This window comes from Colius striatus, unplaced genomic scaffold, assembly GCF_028858725.1.
Source record: "Colius striatus isolate bColStr4 unplaced genomic scaffold, bColStr4.1.hap1 scaffold_48, whole genome shotgun sequence".
Lineage (NCBI taxonomy): Eukaryota > Metazoa > Chordata > Aves > Coliiformes > Coliidae > Colius > Colius striatus.
In genome coordinates this window covers 951,048-977,051 of record NW_026908529.1, presented here as the reverse complement: position 1 = coordinate 977,051, position 26,004 = coordinate 951,048, and the positions used below count along the sequence as shown (strand labels likewise).

Here is a 26,004-nt window from a genome sequence, read left to right as displayed (position 1 = left end):
CGGGAAGGCGGCTCCCGGGGGTCGGGCAGACGGTGCTGAGGGGACTGAGCGCGGGAAGGCGGCTCCCGGGGGTCGGGCGGGCGGCGGCCCCGCCCCTCCCCGCCCGCTGGGTCGCGCTGCCCTCGAGCGTTCCTCGGCGTGAGCGACCGCCCGAGCCCTCCTGCCGCTGCGGCTCTCTCCACCTCCTCCGTTCCATCCTCCCGGCGGGCTCAGGAAGGCAGCCGCCGGCGCAGCCCCGCTTAGCCCGGCCACCATGGCGCGCGGGAGGTAAGCGAGCTCCCTTCACCTCTCCTCCGCCGCGGGTCTCGCCCCGCCGCCGGCGCCGCACCTGCCGGGGCGTGCGCGGGCCCGTGTCCCGCCGCGGCTGTGGGGAGGGAGCGGGCGGGCGGGTTTCTTTCCGAGGCCGGAGCGAAAAGTTGCGCTGGGGCGGAGCGGAGGCGAAGCGGCCCCGCATTGTTGTGCTCGGGCGCGGGTGTTTCCCTGCGCTGCGGGCGGCGGCGTGGCGGGTGTACTTCCGGGTTCGCACCTTTTTTTCCCTCGGCCGCCGCTCCGCGCCCCCTCCTCCGCCGCTGCCTTCGAGGGGAGCCGCTGTCAGCACCTGAGCCGCGGCTCCCCCTCGAGGGCGGGGGGCGGGGAAGGGTGCGGCGGGCAGCGGCCGCACGTCAAACACGGACGACGACGGCAGCCGTAGCGGAGGGACGGGCGAAGGGACGGAGCCTGTCCCCGGCGCCGAGCGGGGTGCGGGGCCGGGAGCCGCCGGCACCGCCGCCCGGGGGCGAGGTAACGGGCGGGCGGCGGCCGCGGGGCCGCTGCGGCAGCCCGACGCCAGGGGGCGGCCCGCGCCCTGCCGCCGCCGGATTGGCGGGGAGCGCCCGGCCGGGCGCCGCGGGCCGGGACCGACCGGCGCGGCGGAAGGCAAGGCCGGCAGCAAAGTGCGCGGACGGCGGCGCCGGGACCCGGCCTGAGGGCGGCCGAGGAGCGGGGAGGATGCGGCGGCGGTGCGCCCCGCAGGGCGCGGGGTCCGACCGCTCGGTGGGAGGGGGCGCGGGGCGTCGCGCGCGGCGGCGTGTGCGCGGTGCGGGGGGCTGAAACGCTGCGCCGTGGCGGGGCCGCCATTTCGAATGTCTCCCTGCCGCGCCGCGGGGAGCGCGGGGTCGCGTCCGGCCGCTGCCCGGCCCCGCCGGCGGCCGCCCCGCGGGGCTGCGCGGAGACGGCCCGTGCGGGGGGAGGGGGCTCGCCGGGTAACGCTCGCGGCCGGCTCTGACGCGGAGTTACCGCTGCCGGCGGGACGCGGGGCGAGGAAGAACAAATAAAAGTGCAGAAGTGCCTCCGAAACGCCTGGTCTGGTCTCACGCCCGCGGGGGAGAGGCGGCGGAGTCGGTTCGGGCGCTTCTTCGCGCCCGCCGGCTGGATACCGGGTGGTGGCTGCATGCCGGGGTGTTGGGCTGAGGCTGCAGCGAAGCATGCAGCGGGTCAGATCAACAGCGACTAAATTAACCTAGCAATAAGCAAACAGCAGAAATGCACGTAAATATCTCGCTCGAGCCGTGACTAAATACGACATCGGCGTAGCTAAATAAATCTAAAACCTCGAGGTTCATTTCAGTGTTTTGTAACGTGGGGGTTTTTGCTTTATCACGAGGGAATTGCCCGTTTTAATCTGATACACGTAGTAAGGTATTTGATTCATTTACTTGTTTCTCTCTCACCGGTTTTTAGCAGTTGAGTTGATTACGTGTTATATTCTTACAGCGATGGGACACAATAGCCGTGCACTCGTCCATTGTGTTTGCAGACTTGGTGCTCCTTCCTTACATAACTGAACTTGCTGTGGTTTGTAAACAGGCCATGTACGGGGCTGGGGAGTTTCTCCCCATCTAGTAGCCTGGTTTGCAATATCACATCTTGAGTAGAAACAATATGAGTAATTGCAGGTGCTGAAAAACGTCCTGTCGCGAGCAAGTCGCCAGATGCTGAGGCAATAATTACAGTTAAATTTGGTTGTCATTCATTTAAATGCAGCTGTGTGTAGTTTCCTTGGTAGCTAGGTATATCCTATTGTACTGAAATGCAGTAGTGCATGTTTACTCTTGCATCGATACCTGTGTGCTGTGCTCTACAAAACTGCAAGTCATTTGTGGTTTTTTTAAAACACACTGAAAACAACCTTAAAGCTTAAGAGGAGACAACCCTGATGAGCTCGTTCAGGAAACTATTTGTAAGATATGCATCCCAGGCATCATCCTATGAACAGTGATGGGTTTTCCCCTTGGTATAGAGTAGTAAGAATTAATATTGAATTAAATTATGACCTTAATTATTAATACAGCAGGAAGCCAAGTTTCCTCTGCTGTACTGAAACAAATCGTGCATGTAATGGCACAAGTAGTGATTAGGGCTGATGTTTGCTCCATATAAGTAGTTGCAAAAAATGCAGCTGTAGTAGAAAATCTGCCTGAGTGTGTATGACAAAAATAGCTGTCTCCCACTGTGCTCTGAAATACATCCTGTGACAGGCGGGTGCTGGTGTCTCAGTTCTATCCAGCCTTCTTTTAATCTGAAAATGTGTTAGCTGGCACGTATTTAAAACTTGAGAAGAGGAAAAATAGTGATAAGTAAATGAAGGAGGATGCACCAAACCCTCTCCCTCCTAGGCCTGCAGGGCTGCAGCCTCAGCTATTGCCAGCTGTTTCCAATCGCATCCTCAGGCGCAGAAATGAGTTTTTAAACCCCAAGCGGGTGTCTTCTCCTTTTGCTCCAGTTCCCAGTAAGCCTTCTATTCCAATCGCAACTTACAGCCCGCGGCAGGCGTTGCCATCGCGGAGCGCTGTGGGTGGGGGATAGCTTCCCAAGGAGACATCTTTCCCTGGGCAGGGAGGGCGGCGGGGTCGGCGTGTGTTGGGCCGGAGCTGCGCGGCGGGGGCCGGAGCTGCGGGGTCGGTGCGGGGCCGGGGCTGCGGCCCCTCCTGCGGCCGGCGTGGCGAGGCGCAGCGCGGCGCTGTCCGTGGTGCTGAAGGCCGCCAGCCATGTTTTCCGCGGCCGGGGGGCGAGGGGCGGCCGCCCCTTGCCCGTCCTGTCGTCGCCGCGGAGTCGTCGCCTGTATTTTTGCGTCGTTCACAAGGAGGGGGGGGGTCACAGTAGGGAAATGCTTTCACCTAAAGCTTTTGTGTCATGCACTTGTAATCGCTCCGGTACTGCATGCTGGCAGTGATATCCATGGGAGACTTTCCCCCATGGAAAAAGGGCCCTTCCACCAGAGAAAACAATATATGCAAAAACTGAAAGCAAATTGCAAAGCATAGTGTTACATGTATAAAATGGATGCCCAGATGAAAGCAAGAAACTAGGGAGGAACTTGCTGTTTGCTATTTTTAACCACAGGCTCAGTTTATGAAAGGACACTCTGAAAGGTAATATCCAAACAGCACGTCATCCATGCGAACACAGTCACCAGTGGTAGGTGGTACGGGGATGCTTCAGGAGAAAAACAAGTATCCATTATCAGCAGTATGCACACAGGCACAAGACATTTTTTTTCCTTTCTTTCTCTCTGTAGGAAAAGACAGATACATTTTAAAGTGCATGCAATGTAGATGACTCTTTTATTTCTTTCCTAAGTTCACTTTAATGTCCTTCAGCATACCCAGTACATTAAAAGGAAAAAAAAGCTGTTTTTTTCACCCCAGAGACAAGTGTTCATGTTCTGTAATTGCACAGTGGGTGTTTCCAATAAAAAAAAAAAGCAAACATGCTACTCTGGTTTGATGTGGAGAGGCTGAAAAAAAAGACAGAAAACCACAACCCTGATGTGTTTCACATGGGAGAATAATAATGTTTAAAATGTATGGACTTTTTAGCATTCTGTTTCTAAAAATAGAATAAATTGTTATGCAGGGGCTTCAAATCAAAGGTCAGGGGTGAGAAACGGGGACAAAGGTCATGCAGCTCATTTTCAAGCAATCAGTTTCTAGTGTTTTCACCGTTGAACAAAAGCTTAATTATACAGAAAAATGAGGACTCTAATATTGAACTAGTCGGTTTCAACAGAGAAATGGAGGTACAATTCCCTCTTTTCTTGAATGTGGCTGTAATAGGGAACTATCTGTGCTACTGCTACTGACACAAAAATCAATCTGTCTAGTTTTAAGCGTTTAAAACCGTTCCTTAGTTTAGCATTTGATAACCTGAAATTGTATTTAGAATTTGTGCTTGGCAGCGAAGGGAAGAGTGTGGAGCCATTTTCTGCTTTCTCAGTGAGCAAAGAATGAGGTCATGCACGGTGTGATTTCAGTAAAGTTAAACTGCAGGTCCGTGCACTTTGGAACTCATGCACATACTTCTTATTTCTAGCAAAGAACTTCCCTTCCTAAAAATCCTGCTTCCAGTCTGCAGCATTCTCCCTGTCATTGTACAGTAAATATACAGCCCAAAACCCCAACTGTTTTAACCAGTATGTGTGTGTGGTTATCATTTTGTAACATGCAGTGTAATATTCCTCCCCTCAGATTCAGGATCTTTAACAGTGTTTATAATTATAGGATCATACTCACACTAAACTATGTTTTGGTAATATTCTAAAGGTCTTTAATAAATATTCTATGGGTAGCATTTTATATTTCCTACAGCACGTTCAGTATTGCAACATCAAAGGATAAGACCCACAAATTACACTGTTGAAATTTGCACACTCACTGCTGGTTTTGAATCACACCCCAGGGTTTTGATTTTCTTTCAAGCACTGTGTCTCCTGTACCTGCTTCAAATAGTGATGTGTGCACCACAGTTAAAGATTTGCATCTTTGGTTTTAGAGACTGAGAACTGTTAGATCTTCCTGTGTTTTGGGTGGTTTTTGTCTGGTTTGAATGAAGGACCTGTCTGCACTAAAGTCTCTTAGAAATGGCCATTGTATGACTTTATTTGTTCAGTGGTTTGAAACAGTGACTCAGTCAGAAGGTATGATGTGCAGGACTGCTGTCCACTCTGGTTAGAATAAGAGAAATGCCATACACCCTGAACCATTCATCATTGTAGGAAAGTGAATATTGGTGTTTAAAATACACTCACTCATCTATTATTTTACTTTTATAAGCTTTGCTTTGGTTGCTTTAATACACAATATCCATAGCAGTATTTGATCATGTCACAAAAGATAAATGACTGTAAAATGCTCTCAAGTAATAATTCAGTGATTAAAAAAAAAAAAAAAAACAACAAATCTTACAAACCAAAAACAAGAAAGAAGATTCTGTATTTTGTAGGTAAAAGGCTTATTTGTTCGTAAAGCAAAAATCCCATGCTGTGTAAGCTCTGTGAAAATAAGTGCGAGGTTAATGTTAAAAAACCTTCAGAAAGGAGGTCTGAACAAACTGTACTAAAGAAGTTGTTACAGGAACAAGTGAAAACCCACAGAATGTATTTTTAAAAATAAAACTTGTTGCAGTGCCATCACTTCTGAGAGGGTGATGTTAAAGTCTTAATTGCTTAGAGTACTTTTGCAGCCTAAACAAAAGAGGTAAGCTGTACCATTTGTTTACAGTACAGATGGTTATGTATTGAGGGAAAAAAATGTACAATTCTGGATTAAAAGTGTACCATGTCTACATTGAACATGAGCAATAAACACTCAGCTTAGTGTAATCATGGGAATGGAAGAAACAGCATTTATTTTTAAACTAAAAAGTGAAATATTGAATTCACCTCATTGCCATAACGGCTCTTTCTTAATTTGGCCTTTAATGTGTATCTTTTTCAGGGCTTTATTTGGCATTGTTTTGTTTGCAAATAGTTTTCCAGTGAGGAAATAAAACCTAACTGTATGTGTATATCTATTTAGATATAGTTTCTCATAGAATTAACTACAAAATAAATCCATAATAGAGCTCTGAAAAATATCTGTGACTTCAGAATTGTAGCTTTTAGAGTTTTTCCTTAAGTAAGTACTGATACTCTTTAATTTTAAAAACACAAAGAAAATTCCATCTGAAAACAAATAATAAGGTCACAAGGTGGTTTTCTCACAGTTTCATTTGCTGTGTAGCAAATCAGTCTGTGGCAAGGTTGATATGCCCATGCTGACAGTAAACTGGGAGCCAAATACTTCAAATGTGAAGCAGAAAGAAAAACAGAACTAGCAGAGGATAATGTGTTTTATCTTTAAATTGTGTATCCTTTTAAAATGATCTTTGAATCTTACAAAGTACTGTTGGAAACGTGCTTGTTTTACACTGATTTTTGTTAATTAATTACAACAGTTGCTTACTGCACCTACATTCAAGTGCAGCCTGTATGGAATTGTAGATGTTACTAAACCAAATACACTCAATATGAGAATTGTTTATACATTCCAATCCTTAAAACTAATCTCATTCAGCATAGAGTCATGGAATAACTGCAGTTGGAGAAGTTTTAAGTTCATCACGTTCCTTTAGTGTATGTTGTTAAGGTTTTATGCGGAATAAATTCTAAATAGTTTTTTAATGCTAAAATGATTGTCAATACGAATACAATAATAGTATTTCATTGTGAAGAGACACTTTAGTAACTGTAAATAGTTTTAAATAGTTGTAAGGCTTTCATTGACTCCAAATCTGATAACAATCGATTTTATAACTCCTTTTTTATAACCCAAAAGAATCTGATTCATAACAACAGCGGAGGCACATTTTACTTTTCTGGTTTTGTTCTCACTGTAGTCAAATGCCATTGTTACAAGCAGTTACACAGTTGATAGCTGTATGGTTGAGCTTCAAAAATGCCTATTTTACTTGTTAAAAACTAAGGTACACTTAGCCTCTTTGGGTATCTGGGAAAAGCATACCTGGATTGTCGGTGAGCTATTTTATTTACTTCAAACTCTTAATTTCTCTCCTTCAGACCAGTGACAGAAATTGGGTGAAATTATTAAAGAAAGACTAAATTTGAATTTGCCAGGTTTTCAGTTCATTTTCTTGAGACAGCACTTTAAAAAGTTTTTGCCATCTCTCCTGCACTTGCTATTGTTTTCACTTGCTAGAAAAACGTTGTAAAGAAAAGCAAAGAAAACTATGGCTGGATTAAGAATAAAATTGTGAGAGCTTTCACCTTTTTTCCCACCTTTCAGTGCCATAAAGGACATTCAGATTTTTCTTGTTTCTACATTTCACACTAACGATATTTTGCTGAAGGAAAGGCAAAGAGAGTTAAAACAATGAAAGCATCTCAGGGTGAAATACATGGTTTAGAATTGTTCGTTGAGGAAGCCATGGACAAATTAGTTCAGAGTGTAAGGCAACACTCCATTCTGAAATCAAATGCAGTGTGCATAGTGCTTGTGCCAACAGGCAAGAACTGTAAACAAGAGTAAAGTGTTAATTTTCACTGACTGGTTCAAAGGGTAAGTGGCAAAGTTCGTTACAAATGCTTTTGCTGGGTTAATATAAGTGACCAACGTGTGTGGGGAATATCTATATTTTAAGAACCGATGGTTTCTGGTTTTTCAATGCTTGGGTTCTGTACACAGAGTTGTGAAGTTGTATATGCACTTTGCAGCATTCACCCGTTTAAGTCACCGGGCTGCTGAGTAAACTAAAAGAGCTCCTTTCACATCAGGATGTTTTCCTCTTTTCCGTTGCGTCGCTATTGTACCTGTTTGTTAGCAAATAAATTGTTGGTGGGGTTTGTTCTCTGGTTGTTCTGCACTCTGATCCTACTTACAGTATTCGTCATGCTTTGAAGGAAGCACTGCTGGTTTTACTGTGTGGAAGACATCAGTCCCTTGGCTACCACCAGCTATGAAAGAAACAGCTTTAATATCCGACTTTCTCTTTTCAAATCATTTTTGGGTGAAAGCATGTAGTTAATTTACCTGGGGTAACTGTCAAGTCTGCAACAGGCCAAGCTTCCGAGTTCTCGCTTGGTGCGGTTTGAGTGTTCTGCAAGACAAATAAACGGTGTCGTCAGGAAAGTTTATTTGCAGTACCCCACCGTCAGGGACCTGCTGTGAACTGTAGGAGCCTGGCAGAAGGCTGCGGGTCTGACAGCGCTGCGTACGTACCGCCGGCCCGACTCCCCTGGTTTTAACTGCGGGAGTTGGTTGCCTACCTCTGTCGTTGCGGGTGCTTCCCACGCACCGGGGGCAGGGCACGCCCTGGCCGGGGTCCCGCCGTGCCCGGCAGCGCATGCAGGGGGCTCGGGGCTCCGCCGAGGGCCGGCTCGTGGGGCGGGCAGGCGGCTCGGGACCCGGCTTTACCTGTGTGCTGGGCGGGGGGGAACAGCGCCTGCGCGGCTTCACCGCCGGGACACGCAGCCCCAGCCCGGCGGTGGCTGTCGGGCTGCAGCGGCGGCTCCGGCGGCGGCTGTCGGGCTGCAGCGGGGGCTCCGGAGGCGCGGACCCCCCCCGGCGGCGGCGGCTGTTGGGCTGCAGCGGGGGCTCCGGAGGCTCGGACCCGCCCAGCGGCGGCTTTCGGACTGCAGCGGGGGCTTCGGCGGCGGCAGTCGGGCTGCAGCGGGGGCTCCGGAGGCGCGGACGCTCATCGCCCCGCTCTGCGGGGAGCAGTGAAACCGGGCCGCTGGGTACTCGGGGCGGGCAGCCCGTCCCCGCGGGGCTTTAACCCCGTCGGACGGACCCATGCGACGACTGGCTGGAGCCTCCTTAAATCCGGCGGGGAAGCGGTGGCTATCAGTTGCAAATGCGCAGCTGAGCGACTGTTCCTGTACGTGAGCCCACATCCTGCAGCGGAGCTCTCTGCATGGGTGCCGGCCGCCCTTACAGCGCTTCGCAGCGCTTTATAACCCCCGGCAACGATCCTGCCGCGGCTCCCGCAGCCGCCGCCTGTCCTCTCGAACCGCGCTCCGGCCGTCCATGAAAGCAGCGGCGGCTGCGGACGGTCCGTGAGGCCCGGCCCGTGTCCCCGGGGCAGGCGGAGGCGGGCTGCGGGAGCCGTGCCCGCCCGCGGAGGTGCTACCCGCCCCGGCTGTAGCGCCTGTCGGGAGCCTCCCAGAGCTGTGCTCCGGTTGTATCGGGGAGAGAGGTGCCCGCTGCGCCTGCAGCGTCGTTCGGGACGGGCGCGGTGCGAAGGCAGCGTTATAAAACCGGTAACTTCTTTCCCCCGTAAGATGCACGTCGAGCGAATCCCGTCCCTCACCGCCCCTATCCAGGGGAAGCGCGCAGCTGGGTTGGAGCTGTGCTTTGTTAAAAATATCTCCATTCAATGACAACCCTGCGGGAATGGTGCGGAGGGGAATAAAAAGAGGAGAGCTGCTGTGTGGGTAGGCACGGTCCGACATGATTTGGGAACGCACGTCCCGCATTCCCACACGGGAAAGAATCTCATTTTATGGAAACGTTAAACGAGAAACCAAAAGCCAAAAAAGCCCAGCGCCGGGGGAGGGCTGCGGGGAGCAGACCCGCCTCTGTGCCCGCGGGCACTGACAGAGCCCTCACACTCGGCTTTCGGTGTCCGCCTGGGAACGCTCATTCCCGCCCCTCCCCGACCCCCTGAGAGACTGTCGACAGCAAAGCCCGTCGGGCCGGTGGCAACCCCCCACCCTCCGCCCCGGAGCTTCGCGGCGGCGGAAAGGGAAACCGAATTTGGCGCCCAAACTGTAGGTGATGGGCGTTTTGGCGGGAGGAGCTCCGCACCAGCAGAGCCCCTGGGCCCCCTGAGGGGCCGCACCGACCCCCAGGCCAAGGGGCTCTGCCTTGAGGGAGCGTCCGGAAAGCCTCCCCCTTCATCCCGATACTTAGAAGAGCCGTTTTCGATAGAAACCGCGTAGGAAACCCGACGGGCGTTTTGTTCAGTCAAACATCAGCGAGAGAGCCACTGTCGTGCGTGGGGCGGCCGCGGAGCAGAGCAACCCCCACCCGGGAAGGAGAGGAGGGGGGAGGCGGAGCAGGGGCTCTCTGTCACCTTTCCCGCCTGCCAGTCAGGAAGAAATGTTGGCTGTGCCCCGCTTTCAAGTGTAAAACACTTGTTTTGTTTTAAAAGCACGCGGGGCAGTCGTTTGTTTGGCGGTTTGCGGGGGTTTTTTTCCGCGTTTTTGTCTGTTTCGGGGTTGTTTGGGTATTTTTTGGAAGCAGGGGTCTTTTGCTGTGTTTTGTTTGGTTTGGAAGAAACCGGAGTTGGGACTGTAAAAGTTTCAGGAAGGTCGCAAAACGCGACACGGCTGGGTTTGGTTACGCAGTTTCAAGTGAGCTCTTGCTGTGCATTTAGAAAGACAATTAATCCAGCTTCCTATAATTGTCTTTACCAAAATTAACATCTATTTAGCAAATCGTGAGGATAGAAATACCTTTTAAATATATCAATTATTACTATTAATTTCCCCCCCCACGAACTGGCTTGTTCAAGGCTTTTTTGCCCCCACCTTTTATGCTCCAGTCTCTCCCCCAATCCTTTGTGAATGAATTTTGGAAGGTTTTTTTTTTCCCCCCTTCTTTTTTTCTTTTTGCCTTTCCCGGAGAGTTCCCAGCTGGCCACAGCTCTCTACCTTCCACAAAACTTGAAAGGCTGATGTCCCTTGCAGGAAATGAATGAGCCGATAACATCTGACACCAGTGACCAGTCCAGTGACCCCAACCCTAATTCCACTAATACTGGAGGCCTGAAAATTCTCCGTAAAGGCCGTTTGAAAAACCTTCCCTCGCACTCTCATTTTACAAAATCTGCATTATTTTACAAGGTTAAAAAAAATCCTTTGCAATAAATGTCTTTACATACGTTTATTTAATGGGTTTTTGTTAAGCCATTAATTTGTTCATCGAAGAATACCACATTGCACTGAATTTTAACTGAAATTTGCTAACAAGACATTTTGTTAATGAACTCAATCCACTCAGTTTGCGTCTGTTTAACCAATCTTCCAGCCTCTAAAGATTTTTTTTCATACCAAGTGTCGATATTTTTTAATCAATTTGGAAAACAAACCCCAAAAGTCTGTTAAAACAGTATTAAACAGAATGCTGTGTTTCGGGAGGGAGGGGCGGAGAGCTCAGATTTGCTCGTAGCTGGGGTTTCACGCCTCTTAAAATCTCATATATTTATTGTATATTAGATATCTTCCCGGTCACAAGATCCAAGCATATAAGATTACTGGTGATTTAATATCGTAAAATAATCGCTGTTGCAAAGGGGGAAGGGAGGTTGAGGAGCAAAAAGGAATGGTGTGTTGCACGAAGGCGTAAGGCAGGTCGGTGTGGGACTGTCGACCTCCACTGTTGAAATAACCTATAGGAAATTTACGGTCGAAGACTGCAAAGGAATGTCAGGATTTAAAGGTTCTGCCCCACTGGCCGGGCTGCCCGTGTTTGCTCGCTTCTGCCCACCCCCTCACTTCTTCCCAGCAAAGCTCCAAACTCAGCACCTTGGTGGTTCACACGAACCGCGGCGCTGGCGGGGGCATTGACGCTCTCCTGAAAGGCAACAAAAGGAGTAGAGAGGGCGGTGGGGGCAAAGGCGTCCCCCTTAATTGGGCAGACTGATCGACGCCACTTCCCAAACAACAGCAAGTGCTTTGAAAAGGCGTAACACCCCCCTCCCCTCCCCCCCACCCCGTACGCGGGCGCTGCGCCGATCGGTTTGTCGCTTCGGCTTTTGTTTGTGTGTGTCCTTGGGATAAGAGAAGGTGCCGGGGGCGAGGGGGGGAAGGGGTGTTAATAAGGAAGTAATTGAGCCCAGGTTTTCACAAGGTATGGGCGACATTTAAAGGTTGCACAGTACTGGATGTGAAGTGAGGTTAGGGGCGGGCTGGCGGTGGGGAGGACAGAAGAGGCAAAACCCCATGTTTTCCTGCCTTCGTCTGTACCGAAGGAGACGGGGCAGACGGAGAATACAACGGAAGCTCACCTAACGAAGGGAATATAATTTGTTTACTGTTTTGTTGTTGTTTTGGTTTGTTTTTCGCTTCGCAATTGGCGGTACCCCAGCAGCAGCCTTGCTTGGCGAGCGGGCTGCCGGCTGCGTACCTGCGGGACCGACGGGCTCAGCCCGGCTCCTGGGGCGCTCCGGACACAGGACGCGTTTCGTTCCCGAGTGGGATCTCCCGCCCGCTGCTGCCGAGGACTTAAACCATCAGTCCCGCCGGCGTTATTCCTCCCCTTTGTCTTCTTCCTCTGGCTTTTTTTTTTTCCGCCTTCCTCCTCTCCAGCAAACTCTTTCCTCTGTCAGCCCTCCTCCTCCTCTTCCCCATCCCCCCTCTGCTCTCCCCCGCGCTCCGGGGGAACAATCGCTGCTGACTGAGGTTCACTCCAATACCAGGCTTGAAAACTGGGCTCTTATTTAGGAAGTCATTAATCACATCCCCTCCCCCGGAAAGAGATGGCGGAGAAACCTGTGAAGTACAATTCCTCGCCCCATCCCCCTCCAGCAATGTTTTGAAACGCTACCCTGTCCCCTTCCCCCCCCCCTCCCCACGCCGCCCCCTCCCCCGGCACTTTCTGGGCCGTATTAAGGTGATCTCGCATTTCCGGCGCGCTTTTGGTTTGAATGCGAGGTTAGTAACGTGCAGCCAAGGCATGAGCGGCGGCGGCGGCACACGCACACGGCACACGCACACGGCACACGCGGGGGGTGCTTCAGGTGCAAACGGCTACGCGTGTGCCCGTGTTTGTCGCTGCGGTGCCACACGCCGATGTGCCGCATCGCCGGCGCGTGTCCACACACACACTCACACACACACACACACACACACACATCTTTTTTCTATCATAAAACCGCCCTGGTTCTCCTTCCTGTCAGTGCTCTACTGAAGAAAGGATTCCCCATTAGGATAATTGCCATCTCTGTGTTTGTTGCATTGTTTTGTGGGCCTGAAGCAACCTTGTAAACTGTGGGAGCCTACTGTGAGAAAGACAGTCCTGTGTTAACAAATCTTTCTTGCTTTTCGTTGCTGTGGTTGTTGTTAGGGCTGCTTCTACTGTAACTTCACTTTTAAGGGCTTTTTGTGGTTTCATCATCTCACCAGGTGATTAACATCTGGACTCTTCTGTCGTGTTTAAGTGAATTTCCACCGTGCTTCTGAGGTGAAGAAATACTTGTTATGGTTGCACTAATTTAGGCATTCGAAGAACATGCCAAAATGAGAGTGTTGTTAGCAAGAGCCAGCTCATACATTGTGTATATTTTATGTGCCTGGAGATATGGATGTGTGAGCTTGTGTACACATATCAGGTGCTGTCGGGTTTTGTGGCTGTTGTAACAGGAGCACGTGTAGCAGGGGGGACCCAAGAGCTGCAGCACTGTGGATCAAAGGGCTAATAGCATCCCTGAAGGAGAGTGGGGTGAGGAGTATGCCATATGGTATGGTTCCTTGGGAAAGAATGCATTTAAGATCCAGGGGTGTGCCTGTTTTCTTGGTAGGAGTCATTGATGAGTAATGAATATAGAGATGGTAAACAACACTGGCTCTAGGCACACCCTTGACTGGCATGTGGACCTGCCAGGAAACACTTCAGACACACCCTGGATTTGGTTGGTAACAAATAAACATCCACAGAATCAGAATCTCAAGGGCTGGAAGGGACCTGGAGAACTAATCCATTGCAACCCCCCTGCCAGAGCAGCACCACCTAGAGCAGGGCACAATGGAACCTAGACTATAATAAATACCACATTTGGGATTTCTCAGACATGGGTGTTGGAGGGGGAGAAAGTAAATCACATAAGGGCTTTTGCTGTTGTTGTGTATCTGACTGCAAGCTTTACTTTCTTACTGTTTTATCCAGAAGGTGGATGGGGAAGCTGAAGGGTAGTTGAGAGGACTGAATGCCACTGGGAGGCGGGGGATCGCTGCTCTGAAAATATCAGAAAGAACTCAGACACTGTTCAATAACTTCCCACTTTTGGGTTCTGTTATAGGGGAAAGAGCTTGATGTTTTGGTCTTAGATCAGGCCGACTGCAGTTTACAACCGATTTAGTATGTCCTTTTACTTCCCATGCTAGGGAAATCAATACTAAAGGACAATGGGGCTTGTACATGTTGTTTTCTTCTTGATTCAAGGGAAGCTTTATGTTCTGTGTCTCGTCGTGGGTTATTCTGTAGTATATGGAGACAGACTAAGGGAAGCAGAGTCCTCAGATTCCACTGGAAAAACCACACAAAGCTCCAAAGTGCAACGTGACATAGAAATGGAAGCAGGTCACTTGAAGTACATTATCACAGTTATCAGGGAATGGCAAGGTTTGTTTTTCTGCTGCTTACTAATTTATGGGGAATGTGTGCTACATTTAATTAATGCTTTCCATAAGGATTATAAAGGTCTGACAGGAAATGACTGTGTGCAAGTTTTGCAATACTGGCAGATGCCATTGGGCTATTGTTATTCGTCGTTGGCCTACTTAAAGTCAAGATGACTAGTGTCTTGCTAATATTGAAGATGCTGATGGTTAGATTTGAAGAGGGAGATGCTGAAGCATCATTTGCTATAGTGGATTTGCAAATGTCAATGTCCATTTTGCAGTCTGTTTGAGAACAATGCATGTTTTATCAATAGCATCGCTTTGGAAGGTAGATTCTGTGGGTAGATTCTGGACTAGACATCTTGATTTTCTACAGACTGGCAGCAACCACTGAACAATGGGTGAAACAGTGCCCTGTTCCTTTCCAGGAATCTTGAGCATTTGAAGTGTTTTGCCATTGGGCTTGAGACAGAAGATGGTGCACTGTTTTGTACATGCAGTTAGTTACAGCTACGGTCTGTTTTAATCCTTAGTTGATTCCACCGGGGCTAAATATTTGTGCAACCACTTTTAAGTGCATTGATGGTGAAGAGAAAGCTAGAAAAGAGAAATCATTGTTTCAGTTCTCTCCAGTACCATGTCTGTGCTTTCAGTGTGACTTTAATAAAACAAAGAAACAGAAGCCATAGAGAGCTTAGTGCTGAACATCACTGGCATAGAATCACCATGCCAAAGGCATGTAGTTAGTTGTTGGTATCATGGGTTAGAACTAATGTAATCCAAGGACTGGCATTCCTGGTGCGTGTTACATAGCAAGAGGGTTCAATAAGGGATTACTGGAGGTTTCTTCCAGACTCTAACTGGAAGACTGTTAGACTGGCTAACAAGGCTAAGAGAAGAGTGTTTGTGGACTTCAGCCATGTCTGAGCGCTAGGGAGGAGGCCTGCCTTGCCCGTGTGGGCTGGAGTGGCTCCTGGGCAGCTGTGTCCCATTGAAGACAGCACCCCGAGTAACCACCACTTGCACATTTTCAAGAGAAAACCAACCAACCCTGTGTTATGACTCTTTGCCAGCTCTTGATGTATTTTCTTCTGAATTGAAACCTAAGTGCCGTTAGGAACCGTCTGCAGCACAAGCACTGCAAAAGCTTGTGTCAGACCCTTGCCTTGGCTGAGGCAGAGGCCGGGGCAGGGGACCTGGCCCTGGGTGAGAGCCTGGCTCGTGACAGGGCACTGCATCCCTCCACCACCATGCTCGGGTTTCCCTGGCTGAAAGCAGCACGTCCATTAGAACACGGTTATATCTGGGGCCAGTATCTCCACTCTGCATGTCTCTTCTTTATGGCCTCGATACAGGTGAAGCCATCCAAGGGTGAATTGAAGCTGCCACAGGGTGAGGAGCAAGGCTGGCGCTGGCAATCGCCTCAGTGTGAGGAGGCTGGTGCTGGTGATTGCCTCAGGATGAGGAGGCTGGTGCTGGTGATCGCCTCAGGATGAGGAGGCTGGTACTGGGATCGCCTCAGGATGAGGAGGCTGGTACTGGAATTGCCTCAGGATGAGGAGGCTGGCGCTGGTGATCGCTTCAGGATGAGGAGGCTGGCGCTGGGATCGCCTCAGGATGAGGAGGCTGGTACTGGGATCGCCTCAGGATGAGGAGGCTGGTGCTGGAATTGCCTCAGGATGAGGAGGCTGGCGCTGGGATCGCCTCAGTGTGAGGAGGCTGCTGATCGCCTCAGTGTGAGGAGAGGCTGGCGCTGGTGATCGCCTCAGTGTGAGGAGAGGCCGGCGCTGGGAACCGCCTCAGTGTGAGGAGGCTGGCGCTGGCGATCGCCTCAGTGTGAGGAGAGGCCGGCGCTGGGATCGCCTCGCCTGCTGCCGTGGCCCCGCGGCCGTGCGGCGCTGGGTGCCTCGCTGCGGCGGGATGGATGCCTGGCTGGCTGTCGCCCTCTGCCGGGGCCGCCCGTGCGGCTGTGAGGGGAGCTGGGATGGCGGCCCCGGGTACGGGCTCCCGGCCACACGCACCGGGTGGGCTTTTGGCGCCGGGGCGGCAAGGGAGCACCTGCCGAGGGACTGGGAAAGAGATTCTCAAATGTAGCTCGGCCTTCATCAAGAAGGACGCAGGAGCCGCTGCTGTTTCACCAGCAGACACCGTGCCTGCTGGTTCTGAGCCTTCCTGACACAGAAAACCTGAGCTGTCAGCTCCCAGCTCCAGAGGGACAGGGAAGTGCTGGAGAGAGGCCGGCACAGGGCCACCAAGATGATCAGGGGACTGGAGCATCTTTCATACGAGGAAAGGCTGCGGGACCTGGGGCTGTTTAGTCTGGAGAAGAGGAGACTGAGAGGAGATCTCATTAATATTGACAAATATCTCAATGTCAGGAGGTTGGGGCAGCACTTTTTTCTGTTGTATCCACTGACAGGACAAGGGATGATGGGATGAAGCTGGAACACAAACAGTTCCATTGAAACATAAGCAAAAACTGTGTCAGTGCTGAGGTGAGGGAGCCCTGGCCCAGGCTGCCCAGGGAGGGTGTGGAGGCTCCTTCTCTGGAGGTTCCCAAACCCACCTGGACACATTCCTGTGTGACCTGATCTAGGTGGGACCTGCTTTGTCAGGGGGTTGGACTGGATGGTCTCTAAAGGTCCCTTCCAGCACCTACCATGCTGTGATTCTGTGGTGCTGTATTTTATAACCAGTTGCCTGTCTGTCTTTGTTTTCAGTGAGATCCATGCAGAAGAGCACTTCGATCCGCAGGGAAAGTTTTCATCTCACGAGTTTGGAGCAGAGGGCCCGTGGGGCAACATGGCCGAAGGTTAATTTTCTTTTTTTCTATTGTTTTACTATGATTTTCACTCGCTCGTTCGTTCTCTCTAACCCCCCCCCCCTTTCCCCCGCTCCCCCTTTAACCCAACTATGCATTACCCTTTTTTAGCAGCTCGTGCAAGGGGGCTTTCTCCTAACCCATTGTTACCCAGCTAAGAAACTGTTCCGTACCGCCCACACCGATTCACAACTTGAAAAGCTTTCAGGGGGCTATTGTTTGAATTGTTCCTGTTTGATTAAGCACAGTTGCCGTGGTGGGATGAGAGAAAACGGCCGTACACCTGTCCCAACTTTAATCGAAAGTTTATTCCAAGGAGAGATGGAGACACGGTGCAAAATAGTGGTTTCGGCGCCGCATGTGCAGTAACTAGTTGTGCAATCTACCCAATTTGGCTTATTCTCTCTCCTGCACCCCTTCCCCGACCGGCCTCTCCCCCCTCCCTCGGGTCCTGCGAGGAGAGACTAATTGGGCTGAGAGTTTTCTGTTGAGAAATGGGATCGGTCTTAAACCAGCAATATTCAAGTAAAGTATCGCGTTCCGGGCTGTAATGTGGCTGAAAGATGGAGTTAAATGGAAAAATGCACGTATGTACAGCAACGTGGGCTGCCCAGGCACAGAGGGCGGGGGAGAGGCTCCGTGCCGCGGTGCTTCCTCCCTCTAACCTCCGGGCATTTTCATTGCCCTTTTTTATTCACGCATTTTGGGGAGAAGTTGCTTGTTTTAGGGCTTAACGAAAAAAAAATATCTTTCGTCCGTTTGCGTTTGCATTCTTGTTCTGTTCGATTTTTTTTGTTGTCGTTTCCCCCTCGTTCCTTCTGTAGTGACCCCTTCATACAGCGCCAATTCTGTTACCAGAATTTAACTCTATCCTTTGCATCTTGTCCCCCACCTTCCTTCTTTTTCCACCCCCCCTCTCCCCGCACCACTCCCAACCCCCCATCCCGCCCCCCCACGCCTTTCCCTCTTCCTCAGCAGGGGCGAGTAAAGGTGGAGACGAGCCCGGGAAGTTGCCGGAGCAGGAGGAAGAGGAGGAATCCCAGGTTTTGCACGGAACCGGCCATTGCAAATGGTTTAATGAGAGAATGAGATTCGGGTATATCTCCATGAGCAACCGAGAGGGAAGCCCCTTGGAGTCTCCAGTTGATGTCTTTGTACACCAAGTAAGACTCATTTTTTTTCCCCTGCCTTCCATCTCAGGCAGCCACATTTGGCTGAGCTCAGTGGGGCTCCGGTTTCACGCGAAGAGAAGTAAGCTTGGGTTTTTTTTTCCTAGGTCTTTAGGTACATCTGTAATTAAAAGCGTTGCCTCGGATAGTGGTTTTGTTGGCGGTGTACGATTTGAGTAAATAAGGTCTTTAGATTGCGCTTAGTCTCTGTGGCTGGAGGTTTGAGCGAAGGACTGGTGGTGTTTCTTCACACGGTCCTGCTTGGTTAGGAATTGCTCCCGTGCTTTTTGTTTGTTTTCAAATGCCACGCTTTTGTTTTTAACAAGGTTTATCTTTTGTCACCAGACTGATTGTGAGCTGATGTGCCTTTCTTTTGGAAAAGGGGAGGGGAAAAAAAAGGTTTTCAATTAAACTGGATTAAGCTTGGAAAAGGATAAATAAATGTCGGGTTTCATCCAGATAACGTTTGAATACGACTCCAAACGTTTTTCTTGCTTTTTAAAAGCTCATCTGAGATTAGTTAGTGAAATGAAGACATAATTACAGAGTTATTCTGCAGTAATTGGGACCTGGGAGCATCCCTGTGGTGATACTCTGAAGCGTGTGTGTGGTTTGCTTGGTTGGTTTTAAAATACTCCTTCCTAGACAAAAAAAACAAACCCCAAACCTGGTAAAGGTGAAGGAACTGGGACCAATTCTGTCGTGCTGCTGGGGAGAGGAGGGCCGTGTGGCCCTCGGGTTTAGCTTTAAGCAGAGCAGCCTGGACGTGGGAGCTGGCATGAACGCCTTCACGCACGGGAGCCCCAGATGCCAGACACGGACAAAATGACAAAGCTGAGGGAGCTATTCCCAAGCTCTGTGGTGTGGTTTGTGAAGCAGGAGCCCTTCTGTTAGTCTGCAGTTGCAACGACGTCTTCTCTGGGATCAGAAGAGCGCTATCAGCTAGAGAGACCATTTTGGGTCTGGCTAGGGCCATGTTAGGAAGGCAGAAAGGCATCTTAACTTTTTACGTGGTTGGCCATTTTCTGTGACGTTGGCAGTGACGGGGCAGGGGGGTGTTCCACGATTATGCAGTGATTCCCTTTCACTGTTCCCTGTGATGGCTTGGCCATATCTGTGGTAATTCTCATCAGGCTTCTTTAAACAATACACCTTTCATTAGGTTAATTAGAAGGTGACCGAAACATGGGAGGAATGCTGCTGCTGTTGCCGTTGCTCCTTGCTGGGGTGCATTTCTGATCCTACTGTCTTACCCTGGCCCTCAGGGCCTGAATATCAGTCTTACCTGCTTGCATTTGGAATTATCCACAAAGCCTAGAATCCGACAGAGAATGTACCAAATTCTTACACTCACTGCTTTGTACTGGCACGGGAGGTGCTCTCTCCCCCTCCCCCATGCCCCTTGCTGCTGAATGAATGCAGTGCTTATCAAAGGAGGAGCACCCTTCCTCCTGGTTTCCCCTCTTTTCTTCCCTCCTTTCTACCTTTTCAGTTGGTGAAACTGCTCTTTACAGCTCTGTGAATTTACTTCAAGGATAAAATGCCTTTTTTTCCATCCGATTTTCTGTCATTCTGTGTCATTCTTTTTGCTTCCCAAATAATAGAAATTTATGAAGAATGGCAGCGTTGTTAATTAAAAAAACAAATGCATTTAGGAACAAAGATATCCTTAGAGCTGTGCATCCAACTGTGCATCCAACTGTGCATCCAACTGCAATCCAAGTGCATCCAACTGCACAACATTGCAATGCATTTAAATGTGAATAAGGTGTGCTGTTCCAAACATGGAAAGCAGTAATGGAGAATAATCAACAAGCATGTGGGAAGCATGAAGTTGTGAGCCCTAAAAGAGGGAACAAGAAGGAAATGTGAGACATCTTTGTTTATGCTTTAATCATCTACAGTTTATCAGTGTCTTTGGGTTTCTAAGACCTATCACAGTGTGAAATGCAGTGAAAAAGAGTGTGTGTCATCGCATGGGAACCCTGTGCCTGGGTCATTTGGAGTATTACTGAGAGATGTGTCTTTCTGAGTGAAGATATTACTTATATATGTATATATACGTGTGTGTGTGTGTGTATGCAATGCATGGCTCTTATGACAAAACACATTTGTCACCTTTTCCTTTCTGATGAAATCTAGGATATACATAAAGTAATGTGAATCTTCTATCAGTCAAAAGCAGTTTGTCTCCGTTTCACGTGCAGCAGCAGCATCTGTTTTGTTTCAGAGTACATTTCAGGTCATTTCTATTGCTGTACACAGTGCTTCCATGTTAGCTGGCTAACTGACCCGTGGTAACAGTAGTAGCCAGCGCACAACCATGCCTTTAAATGAGTGATGTTGCTCAGCAGTGCTGCTTGTACAACAGAGCCCGTTGCCTGAAAGGTGGTTGAGCCCCTCTTCCTGTTAGTTTCATTAATCTGAGAAATTTAGTCACCAGAAAAGGCCTTTTCAAGGCAAAGGTGTTATCTTATGAATGTGTTGGAACAACATATTGCTGTTCAAAAATGCCTTGAACACGCTTCATCGTGGGTTTGTGTGTGCATAGTGTTGCATGAGTTCAGGCCTTCTGCAATCTGTGTAGCTACCAGTATCGTTTTGTACAGTCCAGGCAGAAGAAAGAAGCTTCTCTCTTACACAGTCCAGCTCCTGTCAATGCAAGCTTGAACCCTGCAACAACATCTTTCCTTCCTTTACCTTTTCATGGTGAGGTTGTGCTCAGTTGATGAGATCTGGCTGTGGGTAAAAAACTTACTGGATGTGGAGTCAAAATTCCTGTAATAGTTGAGGAAATTAACTGTTGAGTCTCATTACACCTAGAGTTCTGAGCTTGCAATAGATAATTTTACTCTCTTGTCAGAGTTCCCCCCTTGGTTGTGAGCAGATTACAGTCACAGATGGGTTTTTTCCTCCAGTCAGTCCTTTGCTAATTGTGCATATTGATGTACTTCTGATGGATGATGCTTTTGTTGGGACTTGTGGTAGTTTGAGCCTGGCTGGATGCCAGGTGCCCACCACACCGCTTTACCCCCCACCTCCCGAGAAGCAAGCCAGGGAAGGGGAGAAAATAAGATGGGAATCTCGTGGGTTGAGATAAAAGCAGTTTAATAAGTAAATAAGCAGCAAAGCCGCGCGCGCGGGAAGCAAAGCAGAAGCAGATAAGCTGTTACTCTCTACTTCCCATCAGCAGCGATGTCCGGCCACCTCCCGAGAAGCAGGGCTTCAGTACGCGTAGCGGTTGCTTTGGGAAGGCCAGAAATGAATCTCGCCTCCCCTTCCTGCTCCTTTCCCCCAGTTTATATTCCTGAGCTGACGTCATATGGTATGGAATATCTCCTTGGTCAGCCTGGGTCAGCTGTCCTGGCCATAGTCCCTCCCAAGATCATGCCCACTCACAGCTATTGGTGAAGGTGGGGGAAGGAATGCTGGAGGGACAGCCCCGATGTTGTGCAAGCGGTAGTCATAATATTGATATCAACAGTAAGCACAGCACTGCAGGAGCTGCTGTGGAAAATCACTACCGTCCCAGACCCACTACAGGACTTCTCTTCCCCTTCACCCAATGAAAGTTCCCTTCATGAAACAGCCACGCTATGGAGTTTTCAGCTCTGCCTTTCAAGTCCTTCCTTCAGCATTGATCATTTTGATTGATCTGCTCTGAACCACGCTCAGGTTGCTGTTACCCTTCTGGTGATAAGGTGCCTGGAGCTAGATGCATTATTTAAGGTCGGAGCACGTCAGCCACGTGTGTGTGTGTGTGTGCAGTGTAAATATGGTGCCCTTACAAACATCTACACTCTTGCTCTTTTTCAGCTTTGTCCTGATACACCTTCTAAGCTTGGGTGAAGTGTTTGAGTCAGTGTCGTATCAAAATGACAAGTCCTAAAGCCCGATTTTGCTTTCCAAAGACAAGCCATGCCCAGTGCAGCAACGTGCCTTGTCCACTGGGTTTCTTGTAGATGGGAAACAAAAAGAGGAAGAGTAGCAGTTGGTCCTTTGTAACACTGTTAAATCCAAGGAATGTTCACCTGGGTGAGTTTGTCTCAGTATGGTCATTTGGGCTTTCAGTAAGTCGGCATGGAATGAATAATAGAGTTTGCTTGTCTGTTAGGAGCTGAATTCTGCACATAGCTGCGTGTGAACAGCTCTCCCGAAGTTGTAGGAGGAGATCTGTTTGTCAAAGGGTAAAGCAGACTGGAGAGGTGAGGCGAGTGGAACCCTGTGTGGTGCACATGAGCTTTCCCCAGGTCAGAGAAAAGGATGAGGCTTGTGGATCTGTTTCTGTGCTGAAAAATGGTACTCGCAGCTTTTTTTGGATGCTGGCAGTGAGGCTGAATGCTGTGGCTTCGTTTTACTTGCATGTGCTGGAAACGTGTCTGTTCTCTTTTGCTTGGTGTAAGTCTCAGATGTTAAAGATGGTAACGGAGGGAAGGGTGCTGGAGGTAAACAGATGCAATGAAATAACGCAGTTGTGAGTATCAAGGGTTGTGATTTGCCAGTCTCTTCCTGAGCAGTGTGGTCTCTCAGGATGAGATGGGTTGTTCCATTTAGAAGATGTTTGTTAGGACCTGGCTCTCAAGTCCAGAGCTGTTGCCATGTTAAGGGACTGCGACAGGATTTCTGAACCTGGACCTTAAACCTGATCCTCCTTTGGGATCGTCTTTCATGAGGTGGTGAGAGGAAGGAAGGGAGGAGCAGCACGCAGGGGTTGGTGTGTTTTGTTTTCTCCTTGAAAGGAACATGGTTGGTTTGAAATTTTTCACTTTCATCTGAAAATTCTTAATGTTGCTGCAAGTTACTGCCAATATAAGGTTTGTAGAGATGGAAGAGAGCCTTTTTTCTTTCGTGGAGTCCTCATGCACTGTGCTGTCCTATAGATGTTGTAATTTTTGCTCCTGTTGTTGTACCTGTAACAAAAGAAGGAGGGAAAATTACTGAGACTATTCAGGTATGATTGTGAACAGAGGAATGAATGGAAAACTAGACATGTAAGCAGCATCTGAAAAGAAACCTTTTCCCTTAATTTGACTGACCATCAAGTGTCTGTTCTTCAAATTCCTGGTATTTTAGCCACAGTTTAACTACTTTATCCTAAGATCGAGTTGGGCATGACATGACACGCTGAATGCTGACTGGCATATATTATTACACATGTGACCTCGTGCTTTTGCAAGGATGCATCCATTCATCTAGCACATCTTTGCCATTTCTGCATTGTTATGAGCCTGTAAAAAGCTTCTTAATTGCCTGGGGAAACTGGAAGTTCTGGGCAAGCAAGTGGGGTCAATATCACATTGCTTCTCATTGTTAAATAGTACATACCAGTGCTTGTTTGAAGTGCAGAAGTCTCCATGTAGAGCGTATTATTGCAGGCTTGTCGTCTTTGACTTCTACTGGGGACCAGGAAAGCTGAGTCCTAATCAAAACAGAAGTAGCTAGTGGCATTTGGAGAGGGAAGCTGAGGAAGGAAGCAAACGGGGAGTAAATGTGTGTCTGCAGTGAGCACGTGTATCAGGGATCTTGTAGAACCTGGGTGAGTGTTGGAAATCCAGAGCTGAGCTTTGGCACTCGCCGGCTGTGCTGGAGCATACAGAGAAAATTGGCTTGAGGTGATGAGGACAGTGGGTTTGTGGTGTGGGGCAGAACAGCCTGGTTTGGGATTGCTCCTTCCTTATTTGTTTATTTTTGCTACTAATTAGGCCCAGTCCTACATTTCAAATCCTAGGCAGATGGTGAAACACTTCACTGAGGGCTTGATGGTTTAAGGTGATTGTCTGAAGAAGCTTGAAATTCAGTACTAGAGTTAACAGAGCCGCCACCATCTGTGGAAACACCCTCCAGATTTCATCTGTCTACATCAAAACCCTACGTTGCAGTGCATTTTGATGAATAGATGCATGTGGTATTGAAGTGCATGGAAAGTTCTGTTAAACCTGAATGCTGTTCAGTCAGATTTTGTTGAAGAGGTTGAAATGTTGACAAGCAAAAATCAGACAGAGGCCTGCAGTGGGGTTATTTTGTCTCGAGAGGTTTTCCTCTTTGGCAGAGTAGTAGGTATATACACTTTCCAGGGCATGCTATCCTCTCTTTCTCCAAGGCTGAGGAAGTTGTGCACAGGGGCTGGGATGCTGGAAGGAAGAGGATATTTTGTCTGAGGCACAAACAAAGTGGTTTCATATCCTCATTGGTAATTCCACAGGTGTTTCTTATCCATTGAATGTCCCCAATAATTTTTGCACATCTCTGAGGGTATTTACAGTCTCTGTGAGAGCAAGCTTTTGAGGATAGATGCAGGAACTAGTAATAGTCATGCCCAAATATTTCCAGGGGGCTTGTTGCTGAACTTTTTCAGGTGCAATCACCAGGCCCCATAGTTGCAGTTGTTGAATCAAAGAATTACTTAAGTTCTCTGTAATAGATTCTTTCTGGTATATCAATAAACCATGCATATAGTGATATAAAATCACATTAGGGTGGCTCTTTTGCCATGGTTCAAGGGCCAGGTCTGCATACCATTGACAGATAGTAGGTGAATTTTTCATGCCCTATGGCAAAACAACCCATTGATACTTTTTGCAGGAGTTTGTTGATTAATAGATGGTACAGTGAAAGCAAATTTCTCGTAATCTGCAGGATGTAATGGAATAGTAAAAAACCAGTCTTTCAAATCAATGATCAAAACATCCCATTCTGTGGGTAGCATTGTTCGAGTTGGGATTCCTGGTTGAAGACTTCCCATGTCCTGCATAACTGCATTTACTACTCGCAAATCCCGTAGCAAATGCCATTTTCCAGATTTTTTCTGAATGGTAAATACAGGAGTATTCCATGGACTGTTAGATGGTACTAAATGTCCTGCTGCAACTTGTTCTGCAACAAGGGTTTCCAGATGGGCAAGCTTCTCTTGAGGTAACGGCCATTGATCCACCCACACTGGTTGAGTAGTGAGCCAAGTTAATTTTAAAGTGGGTTTCACAAACCAGTGTGATGGCCATTCTTTACGAGGGACAATAGTGACATCAGATCCAGAATCAAGTAACATCTTTTAGTGTCGCAAAACATGAGCACCAGGTCTGTGAATGCTAACCTCTCAAAGAGGTTTTTCTTTCCATGGCCGAGAGGACTGCCCAGTGCAGGTAGATGGAATTGTGTGTACTTTAGTATCAAGGAGAGTTACTGACTCACACATGGCCAGATCGACGCCTGCGCTTCCTCGAGTGGCTGCGGAAAGCTCGTCGAGGCAGCCGCTCTCTGGGAGTATTTCACTGTCTTGGCGCTCCCCGTCCAGGCGCTGGCTTTCGAGTTTCCCTGTATCGGAGTGCCATCCTTCTGAAAACGAGAGACATTCTGATGCTTTATGACCATATTTATCACATTTGTGACATGTACCTTCAAAACTTCCCCTTTTACATTTTGAGCATTGTTTTTTGCAGTGCCCCTTATCCCCACAGTTGAAATACCCAGATCTCATCGGTTTAAAATCTCCCTTTCCTTGAATACCTATTGATTTTAATGCTGTTGCCATTGCCTGTGCTTGTGTTTGTGCATACATCTTTGCCTTTTCTTCTTCTTCCATAATTTTCGGGATTCAGGAGCAGGCCTCTGCCATCTGACTGAGTGAAGATCCAGCAGGTCATGTGGCAATGTTCTGTTGACATTTTATATTAGCATTTATAAATGCTAAATCTTTTCCTATTGCTGATTTTGCATCTGGTTCCAAATTTGTTGCTGCCTCCAAAGCTGTCTTGAGCCTATCAATAAACTGCATATTCAGGACCTTGCACAATTTTTGTATATGGTAAAGATGGTTTCCCGATTGGTGGTAATTCTTGAAAAGCAGCTAAAGCAAGTGCCTG

The 26,004-nt window shown here is 48.7% G+C and overlaps 1 pseudogene; it reads left to right on the top strand.

Moving 5' to 3' along the window:
• Positions 1–17,565: 17,565 nt before the first annotated feature.
• Positions 17,566–26,004, top strand: part of LOC133629506 (protein lin-28 homolog B-like) — a 37,999-nt pseudogene continuing 29,560 nt past the window's right edge.